The 19,722-nt window shown below is 44.1% G+C and overlaps 1 protein-coding gene across 1 annotated transcript in view; it reads right to left on the bottom strand.

Annotated features, from left to right (window-relative positions):
• Positions 1–19,722, bottom strand: part of KLHL4 (kelch like family member 4) — a 59,119-nt gene that overhangs the window by 27,342 nt on the left and 12,055 nt on the right. The window lies entirely within an intron of this gene.

The raw sequence follows: 19,722 nt of genomic DNA on the forward strand, positions 1-19,722 counted from the left end.
GGTTGCTAGCTCCAGGTTGGGAAATTCCTGGAGATTTGGGGGTGCAGCCTTCAAAAGGCAAAGTTTGAGGATGGAAGCAACCTCAGCAGGGTATAATTCTGTAGAGTCCACCCTCCAATGCCACCATTTTCTTCAGGGGAACTTACTTCTGCCATCTGAAGAGCAACTGTAATTCTGGGTGATCTCCAGCCCCTACCTGGAGGTTGGTAGCACTAGTTCCCCCTGAAGGAAATGGCTGCTTTGGAGGGTGGAGTCTATGTAGGCTTGCCAATTGCCCGGTGGCAGCAGGCAAAAGGTAGAATCCCCCAAGTTTGTAGAAATATCTGTTTTCTTTCAACATGGCCTAATTTGCGGATTTAAATATCCAAAGATGGAACCGTGTTGAGAATTAAATGTACTGATAGATTTGTACAGGTTTGCCAGCTCCAGATTGGGAAACACCTGGAGATTTTGGGGGTGGAGCCTGAGGAGGGTGGGGTTGGGGAGGGGAGGGAGTTCGATGCCACAGAGTCCAATTGCCAAAGCAGCCATTTTCTCCAGGTGAACTGATCTCTGTCCGCTGGAGATCGTTTGTAGTAGCAGAAGATCTCCAGCTAGTAGGTTATTATTAGGATCAGAACTTATTAACGATAGATTATACCATTTTATTATGAGGTAGACGGAGGTGGAGGGGAAGTCAATATAGTTTGATGTTTAGTTATAATCAAAACAACAGTCGATATATTTGTGATTATGATATTTCCTTTTCTATGTTGTTTAAATGTTGTTAAATTTATATTTTAAAAAATCAATAAAAATCTGTTATAAAAAAAAAACATCTCCAGCTACTACCTGGAGGTTGGCAACCCTATACAAGTATCAAAGTACTGGTGCTGGCTCTCAGGACCAAACTCAATGTTACAGTTTTAAAGAGTTCCCTGAAGCCATACAACACCTGCAGGGAATGGCTTCTTTTTAAAAAAGGAGAGTCCAAATAACCTCGGAATGGCACTATGGGAGGAGGAAGGGCTCCTGCCTCCCCCGCCCCCGCAAGCACTTTTCCCATACGAAAACCGCACTGGGGTAGAATTGTTTCCTTGATTTTGCTGCTCCGCATGGCATATCTGTGCTCTTTAAAAACAGGAACATTTAGTTTGACCCACAGTTAGCGCTACACTAGTGCTAGAGGGAAAAGCCAGTTCCACTACCATATGGAAATTACCATCCGTATGCAACCGACAAGATTTGCTCTCGTTGCCTGAGAATGCTTCACTCCCTCTTCCACTCTCTCTCCCCGATTTGCAGTCAAAATGAGTTATCCTCAGAGCCAGCAGCTAACTGAGCATTTGACGAAAACTCATTATATGCTTTGGAATGCCCCTACATTTCAAACAGAGGCTCCGGCTATGCAGCTGCATTAGAAGATAAATACGGGAGACAAGAGCTCAAAAATGGGACTGTTAGGTAAATAGCACTTTAAATTGCTGGTGTTGCATTTTGGGACGAAGATGACAGCATGCTAGTGCTGAAATTACTTATGAGGACAGAAACATCCTGGGGGCAGCGATGTATGTGGGGGGTATAATCCTATTGATGCAATTGTTTCAAAAATGGATCAGAAATGAAGACTCAGCAGCAGCTTGCCTGTCTCTCTAAACTCTGCTTTCTATCCCCCTCCTTGTACACTGTCTTGCCAAAAAGATTTATGGTATAATCATTAGTAGGGTTGCAAACCTCGAGGTGGTAGCTGGAGATCTCCTGCTATTACAACTGATCTCCAGCCAATAGAGATCAGTTCACCCGGAGAAAATAGCTGCTTTGGCATTTGGATTCTATGGCATGGAAGTCCCTCCCCTTCCCAAACCCTGCCCTCCTCAGGCTCCACTCCAAAAACATCCCTCCAGTTGTGAAGAGGGACATGGCAACCCTAGTTCCCCTGGAGAAAATGGCCGCTTTGGCAATTGGACTCTATGGCATTGAAGTCCCTTCCCTCTCCAAGCCTCACCCTCCTCAGGCTCCACCCCCAAAATCTCCAGGTATTTCCCAACCCAGAGCTGGCAACCCTAATCATTAGCTTGCTTTCAACCAGAAATAATGGCAAGCCTTCTGTGCCATCTTCTCCTATTTCTACTTCCATGCCTTCTTTTTAGGCTTTTCCCATGCCTTGAGCAAACTCCTTCCTCCTAATAACTTAGGTAGTTTTTTTGCCCTCCTTCTTAAGGTCTGATCTATACATGCAGCCTTATCAGGGGTTAGAATACTAGGCCACTTCAGACTGTAGATGGGTAGGGCCATTTCTGAATGCTCTCGTGTGTGTGTGTTTTTTTTAAAAAAAAGTCCTCAGAAGCTCACTAGGGGTTCTTCAACAAGGTAAGTGTTGATCAATGAGCTTCTTTGACAGACAGCATGTCCTCTGTGGCTGATCTTCCTATGCAGTGTGCAGCCACAGAAGCTTATACATAGGGTTGCCAGGTCCCTCTTGGCCACCAGTGGGAGGTTTTGGGGCAGAGCCTGAGGAGGGCTGGGTTTGGGGTGGGGAGGGACTTCAATGCCATAGAGTCCAATTGCCAAAGCGGCCAGTTTCTCCAGGGGAACTGATCTCTATCAGCTGCAGTTCAGTTGTAATAGCAGGAGATTTCCTGCTAGTACCTGGAGGTTAGTCAACAAAGAGCAATCACTATGGCTATTTAAACAGAAACCAATGATAGCAATATATTATAAGCACAATTTCTTTTTAGTCTTTTGTTTCTTCAGAAAGACATATAAACTTCACATATCAACGTATCCAACAAAATTCAGATTTCAAAACAACAATATCAAGACAGGCTTCCGGTAACTGTCCTGTTTCATGCAAACTTTCATCAGTTGGTAAGTATTATTAGGTAAGTTTTATAGTTCATAAGAAGTAATCCTCTTTTTCTTCTTTTTTCAGGTTTCTTACTGAAGAAGTGGTGAGGGTTATCAATGCTCAATGGCCATCCCACGTTGCTTCCTTTTCTAAATGAAATATTAATCCAATATAGTATCATTGGATCTTATTAACAAATTAAAAAAACATGCAGCATAACAAAAATACAAATGTACAATTCATATTACTTACAGACAACTTTCCACGTCTTATATTTTAGTCAGCACAACTCCATGAGTCAGTATATATATTCCATGATGGGATACAATGGGGAGAGTGGGTGCGAGATTTATAGAAAACGCCAGTATCCAACATTCAATTACAGTTAAAATTCACAGAAAGGCTGAGTAGTCGCATGCCGAGTTCAGTCCATTAGGGATCATTGTATTGAACATTGTAATGAAGTGAGCTTCTCTCTGGTGCAGTATCCTATCAACATTCTCTCTGTTAAAACGTTTCCTCTGATATTGCCAGAGAGCAAAAAACCTCAGGTCGGTATCACAATGTTTAGCCTGATTAAAATGCGCGACAATCGGCGCCTCCAAAACAGAATTGCGTATCCACGACCTGTGTCCTCCGATCCGTATCTTCAAGGATCGATTGGTCTTGCCTATGTACATTAATTGGCAAGAACATAGGACGGAGTAAATTACATTTTCAGAACTGCAATCAGTATAAGATTTAATTTCAGATTTAAATCCCGTTTTGACATAAGTAAAGCTTTTAACAGGGAGCGCATATGGACACATAGTACAAGAACCACATCGATAATGGCCCCTCCTGGTAGTTACAATGGGCCAATTGTTTCTATCTGTGTGTACAAGTTGGTCCTTAAGGGACATAGTCCTCCTATGTCCTAAGAGTGGTGGTTCTGAGCAATCAGGTAAAGAAGCAACAATGTGCCAATGTTTATTAATGATCTTACGTATACCACCCACTAACGGAGTGTACTGAAAGGATTAAGTCAATCTGGTAGTTTTTTTTCTTAGAATGGGAAAACATCTGATCTCGTGCCTGTGTATCCGCTCGTTCTTTTGCTGAATCTATTAAAGGTATAGGATACCCCCTATTGACGAGGGTGCATTTTAACAAGAAGGCGGCATTGTCAAAGTCTGCCACTTTAGTGGAGTTTCTCTTTAGAATCGATCGGCCTATTGTAACTACCAGGAGGGGCCATTATTGATGTGGTTCTTGTACTATGTGTCCATGTGCGCTCCCTGTTAAAAGCTTTACTTATGTCAAAACGGGATTTAAATTTGAAATTAAATCTTATACTGATTGCAGTTCTGAAAATGTAATTTACGCCGTCCTATGTTCTTGCCAATTAATGTACATAGGCAAGACCAATCGATCCTTGAAGATACGGATCGGAGGACACAGGTCGTGGATACGCAATTCTGTTTTGGAGGCGCCGATTGTCGCGCATTTTAATCAGGCTAAACATTGTGATACCGACCTGAGGTGTTTTGCTCTCTGGCAATATCAGAGGAAACGTTTTAACAGAGAGAATGTTGATAGGATACTGCACCAGAGAGAAGCTCACTTCATTACAATGTTCAATACAATGATCCCTAATGGACTGAACTCGGCATGCGACTACTCAGCCTTTCTGTGAATTTTAACTGTAATTGAATGTTGGATACTGGCGTTTTCTATAAATCTCGCACCCACTCTCCCCATTGTATCCCATCATGGAATATATATACTGACTCATGGAGTTGTGCTGAAGCCTGTCTTGATATTGTTGTTTTGAAATCTGAATTTTGTTGGATACGTTTATATGTGTATATGTCTTTGTGAAGAAACAAAAGACTAAAAAGAAATTGTGCTTATAATATATTGCTATCATTGGTTTCTGTTTAAATAGCCATAGTGATTGCTCTTTGTTGACTAACTATATATTGCAATCCAAGTAAGCTTGTAATTAGTACCTGGAGATTGGCAACCCTACCATAGATGTGTATGATAGGAAGGTGTTTCTGGGGGTGAGAGGTAAGTGTGTGTGGTCAACTGAGGAGGGCAGGAAGGACAGTGAGCCTGGGCCTCACACTCAGGGGGCTCAACTTTACATACATGAACTGTTTGACATTTAATACATTTCACAACTTGTTTTTTTTTAATGATCATCATGTGGAATTGGGCCTCAAAATATATAAGGGAAAGGACTCTTTATACCTCTGAGAGGACCTGTACATTTATTATGTATTACTTATTAACAAGAGTTTTACCTTTCCTTTCTGCCCCCATAGGGCCACCATGGCAGCTAACAAATTAAAACATACAAATTAAAATATCATCCTAAAAGCCATTAAAACCAACACAAAAACACAGCATTCAAACACGCTAAAACCAAAACTTAAAGTAAGTACAAAAGATAAAGTCAAAAGTTAAAAGGGGGAAGGAGGGATCACTGACGGAATATTATGTGAAACCAAAAAATGGTTACACCCACTGGCAGAAGATGGCAACAGAAAGGGACAGGTGAATCTTCCTGGGGAAAGAGTTCCAGAGTTTTGGTGCCACTACTGAGAAGGCCTTCTTCTGAGTTTCCACCTGGGGTTGCCAACTCTAGATTAGGAAATAGCTGGAGATTTTGGGGGTGGAGCCTGGGGGTGGTGGGGTTTAGGGAGGGGAGGTACCTCAGCAGGGTATAATGTCAGAGAGCCCACCCTCCCAACTAACCATTTTCTCCAGGGGGACTGATTTTGGTCATTTGGAGGTTGGCAATCCTACTAATCTCAGAAGGCAGAGTACCCAAAGCGGGACCTCTGAAGATGACTACAGTGGTCAGGTAGGTTTGTTACAGAGAGAGAGACACACAGAGAGAGAAAATCATCAACATGGACCCAAATTTTCTCTTGCTCTACAAATATTATTGGAAGTCTATCCTTTCCCCAGCATCACACAGAAGCTTTAAGCCTCGAGCTGTATGTTTGTAAAATCACTTAACAATGGCAGAGCTGCCAATGAGAGCAACTACTCCAAATTCAACAGCTCAGCAGAAATAGCCTTCAAGTTGGTTCATGCCATTTCTGCGATCTTTACAATGTGGAGCTTGCATAGTACGAAGAAGGGCTGATGATTTCCTGTATTTGCTCCCCTTGGCTTCTGTCCCATTCTCATCCCCTGCCACATCAATAGGGTTGTCAACCTCCAGGTACTAGCTGGAGATCTCCTGATATTACAAGTGATCTTCAGCTGATAGAGATCAGTTCAACTGGAGAAAATGGCCACTTTGCCAATTGGACTTTATGGCATTGGAAGTCTCTCCCCTCACCTAACCCCACCCTCCTCAGGCTCCGCCCCCAAAACCTCCCACCAGTGGTGAAGAGGGACCTGGCAGCCCTACACATCAAATGTAAAACACAATCGCAAAGAGTCAAAGGGTCTATGGCCTCAGAACCATGAGTGTTTAGATGGGACAGCGAGTGAACTTGTCTTCATGCAGAGATCCTGTCCTTGACTGAATTGCTCTGGAAGAAGGAGCAACCCTTGTAGTCACCATCACCGAGAGGGACTGGAATAATTTTCTCTTAGTCTACAAATGTTGTTGGAAGTTTATGCTGTCGTCTCTTTCGGCAACATGAAACAGACCATCATTTTCATGACACGCTTTTGAGCCTTCCAGAGGCATTTTGCTGCCCACTGATGGAAACAGATGGACCTAGGTCTTCTCCAACAGGGCTCTTCTTGTGAACAGTCTTTAACCATCCTGACATCGAGCGCAGCAGGGTAGTAAAAGACAATAGGGGGATTGTAATTGAAGGCAGTTTTTGGAAAGCAAAGTGAGCACATTTTAATGTATATCTATGTATACAGTTTTTCAAAAAAGGAAAGGGGTCTTCATCAGCTTCAGCCGGGAACTGTCTGATTCTCCCTTCTTGAAAATATTTCCAATGCTTATAAAAATGTCCCCTGCAGATGATATTGATGGGTCCCAATATAACAGGAAACTCATGTAACATTAATGGGTAACTCGTATGATGACGACTGTGGAAAATCATTTTCATTTATCATCATTGGGCTGTTTTTATGAGTCTGGGAGTAAAATGAGCTGCTCTGCCTTTTCTAGGTCTCTTGTTGTATGTTTCCATGGTTCAGAAAACAGCAAACTTGTTTATATTTATGAAGGAGGAATATCAAGAGACTTAAACGGGAGTAGCAAATTCATTACAATATGTAGTTAGGGGCCACCAAGACCCAAGGATAAAATGTCCTCCTTTCTGCTATCACACAGAAATGTTAAGACTTGAAGCGTATTCAGTGTTCGTTACTCTGTCTTAATGCATTGTGGTTATTGGATTTCTTACAAGCTCCTTGTATTATAATAGTAATGTGAGTTAAAGTGGGTGCAAAAAATGCACTGCAGAGGAATGAGGTTGGTAATATCTGTTCATATGGGGGGTATTATACCGGTCGAGCAGATGGGAAGCAAGCAAGCACAAGCAAGCATGCACACACACACAGTGCTATTCTCAAAGTAATCAACAGCACAGGTAGCCCTTTTCTGCTTCTCTGCAGGCTGCTTCTTTTATCCCAAGAATTTATAAACAATCTTTCTCAGCTAGCTCCAGACTTTTTCTTTCTCTCTCTGATAACATGAAAAACTGTGACTCCCACCACCACCACCGCACACACACAGGTAGAACACACAATGGTGAGAATACTGATCTCTGATGACATTCTGCCAGATAGGTGGGACCTCCCTGCCTGCCTAGCCTTGTTTGCCCAGTAACTAGTGTCTAGGGTTGCCAGCCTCCAGGAACTAGCTGGAGATCTCCTGCTATTACAACTGATCTCCAGCCGATAGAGATCAGTTCTCCTGGAGAAAATGGCCGCTTTGGCAATTGGACTCTATGGCATTGAAGTCCCTCCCCTCCCCAAACCTCGCCCTCCTCAGGCTCCGCCCCAAACACCTCCTGCCAGTGGCAAAGAGGGACCTGGCAACCCTACTAGCATCCATTAGTTAGTGTTGTAGCCAAAACTAAAAGGAATCTTTGAATAGAAGGACAGTATGACAGAGAATGACTTTTCTATGCCCAATACCCAAACCCAATGCTCATTTACGCAGGGGGAATTTGTGTTTGGTTTGCTGCACAGTTTTCTGCTCTGAATTCTCAAACATCATATGCATGAGGGATTCTCCCCCCCCCCCATTCCAGGAGTGTGTGTGTGTGTGTAAAGTGCCGTCAAGTCGCAGCCGACTTATGGCGACCCCTTATGGGGTTTTCAAGGCAAGAGACTAACAGAGGTGGTTTGCCAGTGCCTTCCTCTGTATAGCAACCCTGGTACCTTGTGATTAATTAGGCATCCCCAGTGAATCACGGAGCTTCTGAGTTCCTCCCCCTGAAAACGCAGCCTTGTTGCACTTTACTTGGAGGGGGCGGGTCACCTCTTAAAGGGCTGCGTGTGCTTTTGCTGGGTATTCCTCCCTGCCTTTCTTCAACAGCTCCCTGCCAGGAGCTGCCTTCCAACCTTTGCAGCCTCTCTTCTGTGTCTTCCTGTACATTTCATGATGGTTTAACTCCCTCTTTTGTGCTTTGCTTTGAGGGAAGGGGTTGGAAGGGAGGAACAGACATGTGGCAGGGAGAAGCCAAAATGGCCATGGGGAGAGAAACCTGAGGTTAAGAGCTATGCATGGAAATAGGGGGAATTTGCATTGCTTTTGCCTCGAAGCAGTATTTAAATTCATCCTAAAACAGGATCCCAGAACTGTGGAGGAAGAACGAGGCCAGAGTGAAGTCACGTCTGAAGGTCGATAAAATCATGAATAATGCAAAAGAAGCCTCGAAGCAGTCCAGCAGGGACTGCGAACTAAATACCCCTGCATAAATGGCCTGAATGAAAATGAAAAATTGGATTTTAAACTTACAGGAGCAAATCTTTCTTTATTTTGGCCGTCTGGAGCCAGGGGCAGAAAAGCGCAGTGTATGAACAGAAGCATTCCCTTGGTATGTGTACACGACTTCCAGTGTGCACAATGTTGCTGGCACATGACCGTCAGCATGTGTGTTATTGCTGGCCTTTGCTGGGTTTGGTATTTGTGGCACGCATGGCACTGCTTACATCTGAATAAAATCATTCAATTACGTTGTTTATATATTTATGGAACCAAAATATATGACTTGCCCAAGCAAGCTTCCATGGCCAAGTGGGGATTCAAACCTGGGTCTCCCAGATCCTGGTCCAACACTCTAACCTCTACCCTTTGCCTGTACACTTACAGTGTGCATAGTATCACTGACTCATGACCATCAGTGCGTATATATTCTTGGTTTGCAGCCATTTGTAATTCATTTACTGTTTGCAGTCCTTCTCTTGTGAAGAATACAAATACAGTAGTTTATGTAGGTTAATTCAGAGTATTGCTCTGGCAAGGTGGTAAATTTTGACAAAATAAGGTCTGGTAACATCATATTTGTCAGGCAGAGGGCAAGCAGACGGATAGGTCTGGGAAGGAAACCAAGTTATGTAGCAGATTCGAGTGATTTTCTTTGACCTGGAAAAGTGCCTTTGACTGATAAACTTTGAGAAGCCCCGTGGAAACTTTAGAGAATCTCCCTGCCAGTCAGCTTTTTCAAAGCATTTGAAACCATTTGGCAACTTTGACCTTATGAATAATATTCTCATTATGCTCCCAAACATCCCAGTAGATCTGCCTTCCAGTACAAGATAATAAATTAAAGCCTGCACATTGCTCCACAGTACTAATAATCTTTTTTGTTTGTCAGGTAAACAGCCAATTATGGCTTGATTAGTTGTCCAAGTCCAAAGGTTATGAAACGCAGAGGAATTATTGTAAGTGGGAACCTACTGCAGCAATCCAGAAGACCTGATTTATTTCCAGTGATCATGTGCCGCTAGACTAATTATGCTGGAGTCAGTAATTATTCACCCAGCTGCTCCGTCATAATTGCTTGGGCAATTAATCTTATTTATTTAGCAATTGCTTATACATTTTAATATCTGATTTAGATTAGAACGAAGGCTGTAAAACGACTTGCTGAATAAATGGGACAGCGAGGACCAAAAATAACAACGTTGCATTTGGACAACAAATTTTAACACACATTTCGCGTGTTTTTTCCTTTCCAGCTCAGAATGACCCTTCTAGTTCTATCATTTTGAGATGGCCCGGCAATTTCATGATTATGTTCAGTTTAAATTCCCTGTGCATATTTATTATTGTAGTTCATCATTTCTAGTGTGCCTTATTTTTACAGTACATATTTCTTCCTAATTGTGGTCAAAATGCAATGCCCAGTTTGTCGACTCACTGACCAACATTTTATTGACTGATCACCTTTTTTAACCAATTAGTCAAATATCTAGACTAAATCCCTATGTAAGTACCTTTTTGAGATGTTCTCTATAAATGTCATCTTCAATCGAGTGGATGGTTAGATTGTTAGACAAAAAGCCAGAAAGATTCAGATTCAAACTTAGCTGCGGTGGAATCCTAAACACTTGGGTTGTGCATATCGATAAACCCAGTCTGGAGAACGTTAGCTTCCGTCAGCTGCTCATGGTCCTTCTGAAGAAGACTCCCTCACCCACGTGGATGAGCAATCTCCTTAACATGAGCTGCCTTGGTCATGACTTGGGCTGGCTCCAATATAGCTCCAATATAGTTTTCCCACACTGTGTGCATCTCTTGGAATCTGATTTTTCATGACCACAATGAAGGACTGCTCACAGAATGTCATTTGCCACCACAATAAATGTTTTCTGTGTCTTATGCCCATACATAAGAATAGCATTAAGGAATATAAACAACGAAATCTAAACCCAGCAATAAAATCTGAAATAATACCAGCAAGAAATTGAACCTACTAACTAAAATATTGAAGCCTGTTCTGAAAAAGTCTGGATAAATAAGGTAGTCTTTACTTGTAACTAGGGATGCCAGCCTCCACATGGGACCTGGGGATCTTCCAGAATTACAGCTTATCTCCAGATTAAAGAGATCAGTTCCCCTGGAGAAAATGGCTGCTCTGGAGGGTGAAGTCTAGGGCATTGTACCCCACTGAGGTCCCTGTCTTCCCTAGGCTCCATCTCTAAATCTACAGGCGTTTCCCAACCTGGAAATGGCAACCCTACCACCACCACCCATCCCCTGCCAGTGGCCAGGGGAGACCTGGCAATCCTCCTTGTAAAATAACCTAGATAAACTGGACTTGAGGTAGGGTTGCCAACCTCAAGGTACTAGCTGGAGATCTCCTGCTATTACATCTGATCTCCAACGATAGAGATCAGTTCACCTGGAGAAAATGGCCGCTTTGGCTGTTGGACTGTATGGCATTGAAGACACCCCCCCCCACAAACCCTCCCCTCCTCAGGCTCTGCCCCAAAAACCTCCCATTGGTGGCAAAGAGGGACCTGGCAACCCTACCTTGAGGTGAACTGCTGTGGGGAAGCAGTTTCAAAACCAATGCTCCACCACTGAGAAGACCCTGTCTCTAGTGGCTAGGCACTACAATGGCAGGACCACCCAAAGCAGGACCTCTCCTGCAGCTCTTCACTGATGAGCAAGTTCATAGGGGTACAAGCAGTCCTTCAAGTAACCAGCACCTTCCTTTGCGCTTGTAAGAAAAATGTGCATGTATCCACAATCCGTATTGATTTTTTAACCTAACAAACATTTCTGCTGTTACCTCCTTTTACCAACATCGAGCTCTGCTCGTTTTCCGTCCTCGTAATCGTATCATGCCGTATTCTCCTTAGCACCTGCCTTAAAGGCCCCCCTCTTTCATGTGGGCAGCCAAACGTCAGATGCAACCCGGGAGGTGGAATGCTCGTTATGCACAGTTTCACAGCATGCCCAGCTGTGGTTCTTTGATAAACCATTTCTACCAAAAAGGCACAGTAAACAATTGCTAAAGACACCAGTAATTGAGCACCTGGGAACCGGAGACGCTTCTGCTAATGGATCCTGGAAGGGAAAGAGCATGCGGGGGCCTTGCCGTCCTCCTCTAAAGCGATGTACAGTTTTGCATAAACTGTCAGAAATGCCTGCCATAATTAGAAACTGTTGTTCCCTTAGAAACAAGATCATTGGGAAACAACGTGGTGTCCCGATGATACCTTCACACTGTTGCCCTGATGACGCAGAAGACTATACTTGGTGTCAAAAGGAGGTTTGGAAGACAGCATTGACAACTGGAGCGGGTGGTTGGAAAGTGAGAATCCAATGAATTCAGAAAGGATGACATTTTCCACAATGTGCAGTATATTAGACAGTTCACAGTTCACATATTAGACAGGTGAGCATATGAACCAGATCTCACTGATGACAAACAAGGACCCTGCACATGCTCAAAAGCGCCATGTTCGTAATCATTTGGCCATATGTCCCATTCAGGAGAACTTGAAAAAGGCTTCTGGGGCTAAGTCTTCCATTACTGCCAGCTCATGTGAAGCCCAGGATGTCAGAAGACAAGTAAGAATGGAGAGAGCTAGAGTGGTGTAGTGGTTAGATTACTGGAACTGGGATATGCACATTCTCATCTATGAAATTTTATCCTGTTCTTCCTCCAATGAATTCAGGGCAACAAACATGGTTCTCCTGTACTCTGTTTTGTGCTCACAACAACCTAGGGTTGCCAGATCCCTCTTTGCCACCAGCGGGAGGTGTTTGGGGCAGAGCCTGAGGAAGGTGGAGTTTGGGGAGGGGAGGGACTTCAATGCCATAGAGTACAATTGCCAAAGCAATTGTACTCTAAGCAATAGAGTACAATTGCCATTTTCTCCAGGAGAACTGATCTCTGTCAGCTGGAGATCAGTTGTAATAGCAGGAGATCTCCAGCTATTACCTGGAGGTTGGCAATCCTGTGAATTAGATAAGATTGAGAGAGAGTGACTGGGCCAGTCACCCATCATCATGGCAGAGTGGGGATTTGAACCAGTCTGGCACTCTAACCACTACACCACATTCCCTCTCTGCTTCTTCACGTAGCCAGGTGATCTTTCTCAGCCTAATCTACCTCAGAGGGTTGTTGAGAAGAAAGAATGGAGATGGGGACAACCAGGTACACTGCTCTGAGCTCTATGGCACATTGGCAGTCTAAAAAATGTGACAGATACATCTCAATTCAGACTGGCAATAAAACAGTAAGGATGCTCCAAAAACATGCTGTGAAGGAACAGCTTCCCTGGCAACCCTAACCATACAGAAGGTCTCAGAATAGTTCTCCTCCCACATGGAGCTTCTGTGTGTTTTAGCAGTTCCCACCTCAGCTTGTAAGCAGAGCATAGGGCCTGATCCTGAAAAATATCATGGGGCTTCTGCTTACTTTGGAATGAATAGGTGTTGACAGCTCTTAGCGCCTAAGAGTCTCAGGGAACACAGGGAGAAGCATCCGAATGCTAATGTAAAAGGCTTGGAATCCTGAATGAACTGGTTTAGTGTTGGGTGGAAGAACAACAGGACCCAGAATCTGGATGGAGAGGGTTTAAGATTCTGTGGCACAGTAGCACTGTATCAGGTTTGTATGTAAGATTGCACACGAAGCTCAGCAACTGGCCTTTAGCCAGTAGCAGGCCTTTAGCCTGTCCTCTCTGTCGACCTCATTCACCTACACAGGGTTGCTATGAGGACATGGGATGAAAATGCCTCATAATAAATTACTTTTATCCTGGGGCATATGTCTTCAACGGTCAAAGCGTACAACTGGGTTACACCCCAATCTAAGATGAGTTGCAGCAGTTGTCCAGCAGCACCTCTATCCGATTATCCTGCTTTCTGCCCTCTTTCCTAACTGTTACTTTTCAGTACCCCTTCCCTGTCCTTAGACTGACAGAAGGCTTGGCAATATTATTGTGGTTGCCCAGCAACACCCAAAATGGCCACCAAATGGCCATGACAATGGAACATGTCAGTGGACATTCAACTCTCAAAGCTACAGCTGTTGTTTCTGGGTTTTTTTAATCCCACAGTGTATTTATTTTTTAAGATTTCAGATTTTTCTGCAAACCTCTGACTTCTTAAAGAAAAAGCAAGGTAGATTTGGGAAAGAGTGCATCGAGGAAGGGGAAAATCAGGAAAGAGCATGACGTGTGGCAGTATAACCTCTTTTTGTGTGGGTACTATGGGGCTGCCCTGACCTGGATGGCCCAGGCTAGCCTGAACTTGTCAGATCTCAGAAGCTAAGCAGGGTTGGCCCTGGTTAGTATTTGGATGGAGGCAACCAAGGAAGTCCAGGCTCACTACACAAAGGCAGGCAACAGCAAATCGTCTCTGAACATCTCTGGCCTTGAAAACCCAACGACTTTGCCATAAGTTGCCTGTGACTTGGTGGCACTTTCCCCCACCACCCATATGGGGTACTTCAGCCACAAAAATTGCAAGACCATTTAAAAGAGAGCTTCTTTAACTCAGTCCACCATACAGAGCAATGCAACAAAACTAGTAACACATAAATATAGTGGTGGTCAGAAAACCGCAACTCTTGCTGAGTTCAGTAAATCACTGGTTCTTGCTTGAGTTAAGTCCCACCAAATTAAGTCCCACCAAGGTGCTGGATTCTTCTCATCCAATTGTGGTTCAGAGGGATTCAGTTCTAATAAATTGGGCAATGCAGTAATCAGACTACAATATGAAGCTGGAAAGACATAGCCCTTATACGAGTTGATAAGAGCCCAGAAAATGTAATTCAAACTCTCCAGCAGCCAGCCTGCAGCTGAGTAAGGGACTCTGCTAAACCAACTAGTTCTTGGGGGTTACAGAAGCAGCCTAAAAAGGGTATTTGGGACCCTTCGTGTTGCACATGGTTGTTAGCAGAGCAGGAGGAAATGGAGATAATAATGCCATTGTACCATTTATCTAATGTGGGCATTACAGAACAATGGCAGCATTTTGCTTTTGATGCACTGCCTCCTTTGGAGGCCAACATTAACCCCATGGTAAGGAACCCAAGAGCTAAATTTTAATATGTGCCACTACCTACACAACCTCTTTGCCTAATGGTACACTCTCAAACATGAAGCACGTTTTGTTTAATGGCCTGGCTGGATCTCCCCATAAATAGCTGGGAAGTCAATAATTTCACCATAAAACAACCTTTAATTGTCCATTAGCTCTAAAGTGCTTTCAGACTGCATTTCTATAAACCAGAGCAATCGTTGGGGTTTTTTTTTTATCCTTCTAAAAACGCATACACCGTGATGCCGTTTCCTGTTGATGCTGCAGTTGCGCGCCCCACCTCTTTGTGAAAACAATCAAACGTTCTCAAGCCATCTCACCACAGTGGACCCCCCCCCTTTTTTTTCATACATTTTCGGCACACATTTTTTACAGTGATGATTTTTGCAAGACTAATGAACTGTTCTGAAAGGCTGACCAGCTATAATTGGAAAGGATAAGATGTGCCTGTTTCATTATCTTGATTTCCCATGATGATAAAAAGAGGAACAATGTTAAATAAAACACTGGGGGCATTATTTCTAATACTGGCATTTTCTTGCTGGAGCTAGAGTCTGGTCCTAGTTAGCCATACCCAAATTCAGTCTCTCAGAGTGGAATAATACATTAGGTGCATTTCCATGAATATGTTTCCTGAAGATTTTTTTTTAACGATGCAACCGTGGGGCCTTGATTCAAAGGGGCACAGGGGGATAGGAGACATTTAACTCTTCCGTTGTACTGCTTTCCCACCAAAAACTGCTTCCCTCCTCAAGCTTTTTTTTTTTACCTATGGGCATCTGTACATTTTTCCTGAAGGTGTAAAATGGCTTGGGAATGGTGATTTTCAGAAGGAAAATGGCAAGAGGGAAGAGCGTTGAATAGCTTCTCTCCCCCTGCACCACTCCCCCCTTTAGATCACAGGACTTCATTCTATTAGAAAAAAATAAAACCAGGGAGGAAAAATAATTGCAGGACTATCAATATCTATATCGATATCTATATCTATTGTTGGATCCCCTGGAAGAGTTCACAGAAGATACTAGCAGAGTGGATCTTTCCCCATGTTTCCTTTTGCCAGAAAGCTGCCAGTTCCTAAACTCCACTCGGAGCATCGGGAGAACCTTGCAAGTAAATTGTGCCACAGGATGGGGTGGGGGGGCTGCAGGGATGGGGGGAGCTCTTCTGCTGACTCAAGAAGGGGAAAGAAGCCATTTTATTTGATTCCCCCTTGTTGTTGCACACACATACCCATCCTGTGGCACATTTTGCTTTTGATGTTCTTCTGATCCTCTGAGAGGAGTTTTGGGACAAACTCCAGGCTGTCTAGGGGAAGGAGAAAGTAGGGGGAAATCCGCCCTGCCGGCACATTTTGTGGATTCCAGTGGATCCAACCCAATGCAGAGTTCCCCCTGATCCTCCAAGGCCTGAACTGAAGCTAGAACTTGGAGTAGACCTTTTAGAAACCAAGGTCTGGCTGCTTATTTTTAAATTCCGGTTGAGGATCCACTACAGAGCCACCCCATCGTGTCTGACGTGGCATATGCTTTCCGACCGCTCGGTCTCCCTCTGGAGCAGGACCATCACAGATAAAATTAAATCCATAGGGATTTCCTTTGAGGCGTTACTTCCCTTAACCGAGGCGCAAGCCTTTAGAATCCTAAAACAAAGGATCACAGACATCGGGAAACAATCTCTTCTTGCTAGTGCCGTAAGCTCTTGCTCGCCTCTACTCTTTGGTATCTCCATGACCCCGAGCTCTCTACCTGGTTACTTCTACACTCTGACCTCCTTCTCCCTCAGACGCCTTTTTATGCAGGCCCGCTTAAATATCCTTCCCACGGCCTGGACCAGGGGCAGATATGCTAAGATCCCCCACGCGAAAAGGCTATGTTCTTGTGCTCATGGCCAAGCCGAAACAGTGAACCATGTTTTGCTACACTGTGAGCATGGCTTACCCTTTCGCGAACAGATCATTGAACCCCTCTTGAAAGACAGCCCCGGTGGCACTACAAGGAGCTAGTCAGATTTCTCTTAAGCGATAGTCATTCTCAGGTTACTGCAGGGGTTGCCAGCTTCCTGGGACTTATTTTAAATTACTCTAATCCACATTTATGATTTTAAGTAAGAGTCCAACTCTAGTTTTAAAACCTTCTTTTTACCTAAATATGTATATATTTATTTTATGCCAATAAAGGTTTTGATATTGATACTGATATTGATAACTTGGAGTATAGAGGGCTTTAGGAACCCGGTAAAGACAGACAATCCTAACATTTATCACTCTTCAGGCCAACCCAGAGGCTCCATGCTTAGGGTTGCCATGTCCCTCTTTGCCACCAGCAGGAGGCTTTTGGGGCAGAGCCTGAGGAGGGCGGAGTTTGAGGAGGGGAGGGACTTCAATACCATAGAGTCAATTTTGCCAAAGCAGCCATTTTCTCCAGGTGAACTGATCTCGATCGGCTGGAGATCAGTTGTAATAGCAGGAGATCTCCAGCTAGTACTTGGAGGCTGGCAACCCTATCCATACTGTCTGCCAATTGCAAGGGCTGATGTAGCACTGGGTCCCCTCCCTGTTTCCTTTGTTCTTACTGAAATACACATAGACACTCATTAGGCTATGTCCCAGCCCCAACCCACAAAATTCAAACCCTAAAGTCATGGACAGCAGGGGACAATGCCATGTATTTAGGAGTACTTCTTCAGTACGCAGAAGATGCTTCAAAGTGGGATGGTATAGAACCTAACTAAGATCCTGAGCTACTGTAGCTGTTGGGCCATTCTACCTTTTGTGCAATTGTTTCACAGTGTTTTGATCAAACTGCCTGTTAAGGGGGGGGGGGAATCTCATCCGAGCATTTGCACAGTGTGAAAGAAAGAAAACCACTGCGGAAGTGCAAAGAGCTTCTCTTAATACCTCCAGATTTTACCACATCTGTGCCTAAGCTTTACTTAAAGGCTACTTTTGTGGTGCTAACTGACTTGTGCTGCTCTCTCAGGTTAACAGCTACTGCCAATTTTCCTGCCTGTAATGAGAAGCTATAATATATAATTTAGGTTGTTTTCAAAATGATATGCCTGCTGTGTGTAATATGATTAAATGGGAAATCTGTTCCTATATAGAGTCTAAAACAGGCCAACACTAGCACAAGAGAACAGCAGGAAAGGGGGGGGACAACATCTGAACATTAAATACATTCACATAGAGGATATGTTGCTTTCTTCATCCAGCAGTGTTGAAATGGTTCCCTAGAGGCCATCTGGTCCAGCCACATGAAATTGACTTATGTAATACGTACAATAGACTAGAATTGTTTGCGCTCTGTGGCCTGTAATGTACACAGCCATTGGTTGAGCTGCCATGATTTCATATAAAGGAAACTTGCACCGTGTATTCATTGTCTATGATCTGCAACACATACAGCCATTGATGGACATATTAGAGAGGCCGTCAGCACAGAATGCTGGAACATAGTACTGCTTCTGTGAGGGAAATAGTTGGTTAGTTTGGCTGAGAGAAAAAGGTCATGCAGAACAATGTCAGAAAGGTAATGGACAGTCATGGGAGTGCGGAATCTTGGGAATTTGAGACCTGGATGACAAAAAAATATCCATGTACGTAGAAAAACGTTTATTTGATGATTGATTTGTTGAAACCATTTCTGTCTTTCCCTTCAGAATCCCCAGGCAATGGAAATTAAGAAAAAATTAACAATCAAAAGACCACCATATAGCGAACTGCACCGAATCAAAAGAGCAAGAAGAAGAAGAAAAAGAGTTGGTTTTTATATGACAATTTTCTCTACCTTTTAAGGAGAATCAAACCAGCCTACAATCTCCTTCCCTTCCTCTCCCCACAACAGACAACTTGTGAGGTAGATGGGGCTGAGAGAGTTCGGAGAGAACTGTGACTAGCCCAGGGTCACCCAGCTGGCTTCATGTGTAAGAGTGGAGAAACCAACCCGGTTCACCAGATTAGGGTCGGCCGCTCATGTGGAGGATTGGGGAATCAAACCCGGTTCTCCAGATTAGAGTCCACCACTCTTAACCACTACACCATGCTGGTTCTTCAACAAGCTGAAGTCATTGTAAGGTCAGCAGCATTACCAACACCCAAATACAAAACCACCCCATACAGCACATTACTGAGAGGAATGGCTGTGCTGATTGTAGGAGGCAGCGGAGCTGCACAGCCTCCAAAGAAGTTTCCCCCCCAAAAAAAACCTCCCCGCAGTGTAAAAAACCCTAAAAAGGTGGCGTATCTCGCAAAAAATAAAAAAAGGGCGTTCCCGAGCCGAAAGAGCTTTGGAGGCCACCTAAAGGCGGCTCCTCCCCCAGCCCAATGCCAGAACACCCCAGGAACGCCCTCCCGGGCAGCACAGGGAGGACAGCGTCGGGGCCTTCCCGACGGCATCCAGGCCGCACTGCATGGCACAGCCTGTTTTTTGCCACCTGAGCTCTTTCGGGCAAAGAGCTCAGGAATGCGCTGTTCGTTTGTCAAGTCCAAACATGCTTTCAAAGAACATCAGCAGTAGGAGTGGGGGCAGGTGGACTTCCCTTGTTAGAGAGTTTCATAGTTGTGTCATTGCTGTTCAAAAGTCCCTCTTTCTCATGGCTATCCATCAAAACACAGATGGTGTCGGTCCACAGAAAAAGACCTGTGAAGAGGACCTGAATTAGGGCTCTATGGGAAAAGGCATTCCTGAAGAGTCTCTGCTCCCAGGCCACTCCTGTCTTTGAAAGCAATGATAGTCACTTTGCGTTGGCCACAGAAACCCGTCCAACAGAGAGTGTAGAGGATACCCAGTCATGGTTCTGGTTGCTCACCTGTACAGCCACATTCTAGATTTGCAGCCGTTCTTCAAGAAATCTACATAGTCTGGATGTCACTGGTCCCACAGTGTGGATTATAACAGACCTAATGGAAAGTAAACCA

Source organism: Euleptes europaea, chromosome 13 (assembly GCF_029931775.1).
Source record: "Euleptes europaea isolate rEulEur1 chromosome 13, rEulEur1.hap1, whole genome shotgun sequence".
In the NCBI taxonomy this organism is placed as follows: Eukaryota; Metazoa; Chordata; class Lepidosauria; order Squamata; family Sphaerodactylidae; genus Euleptes; species Euleptes europaea.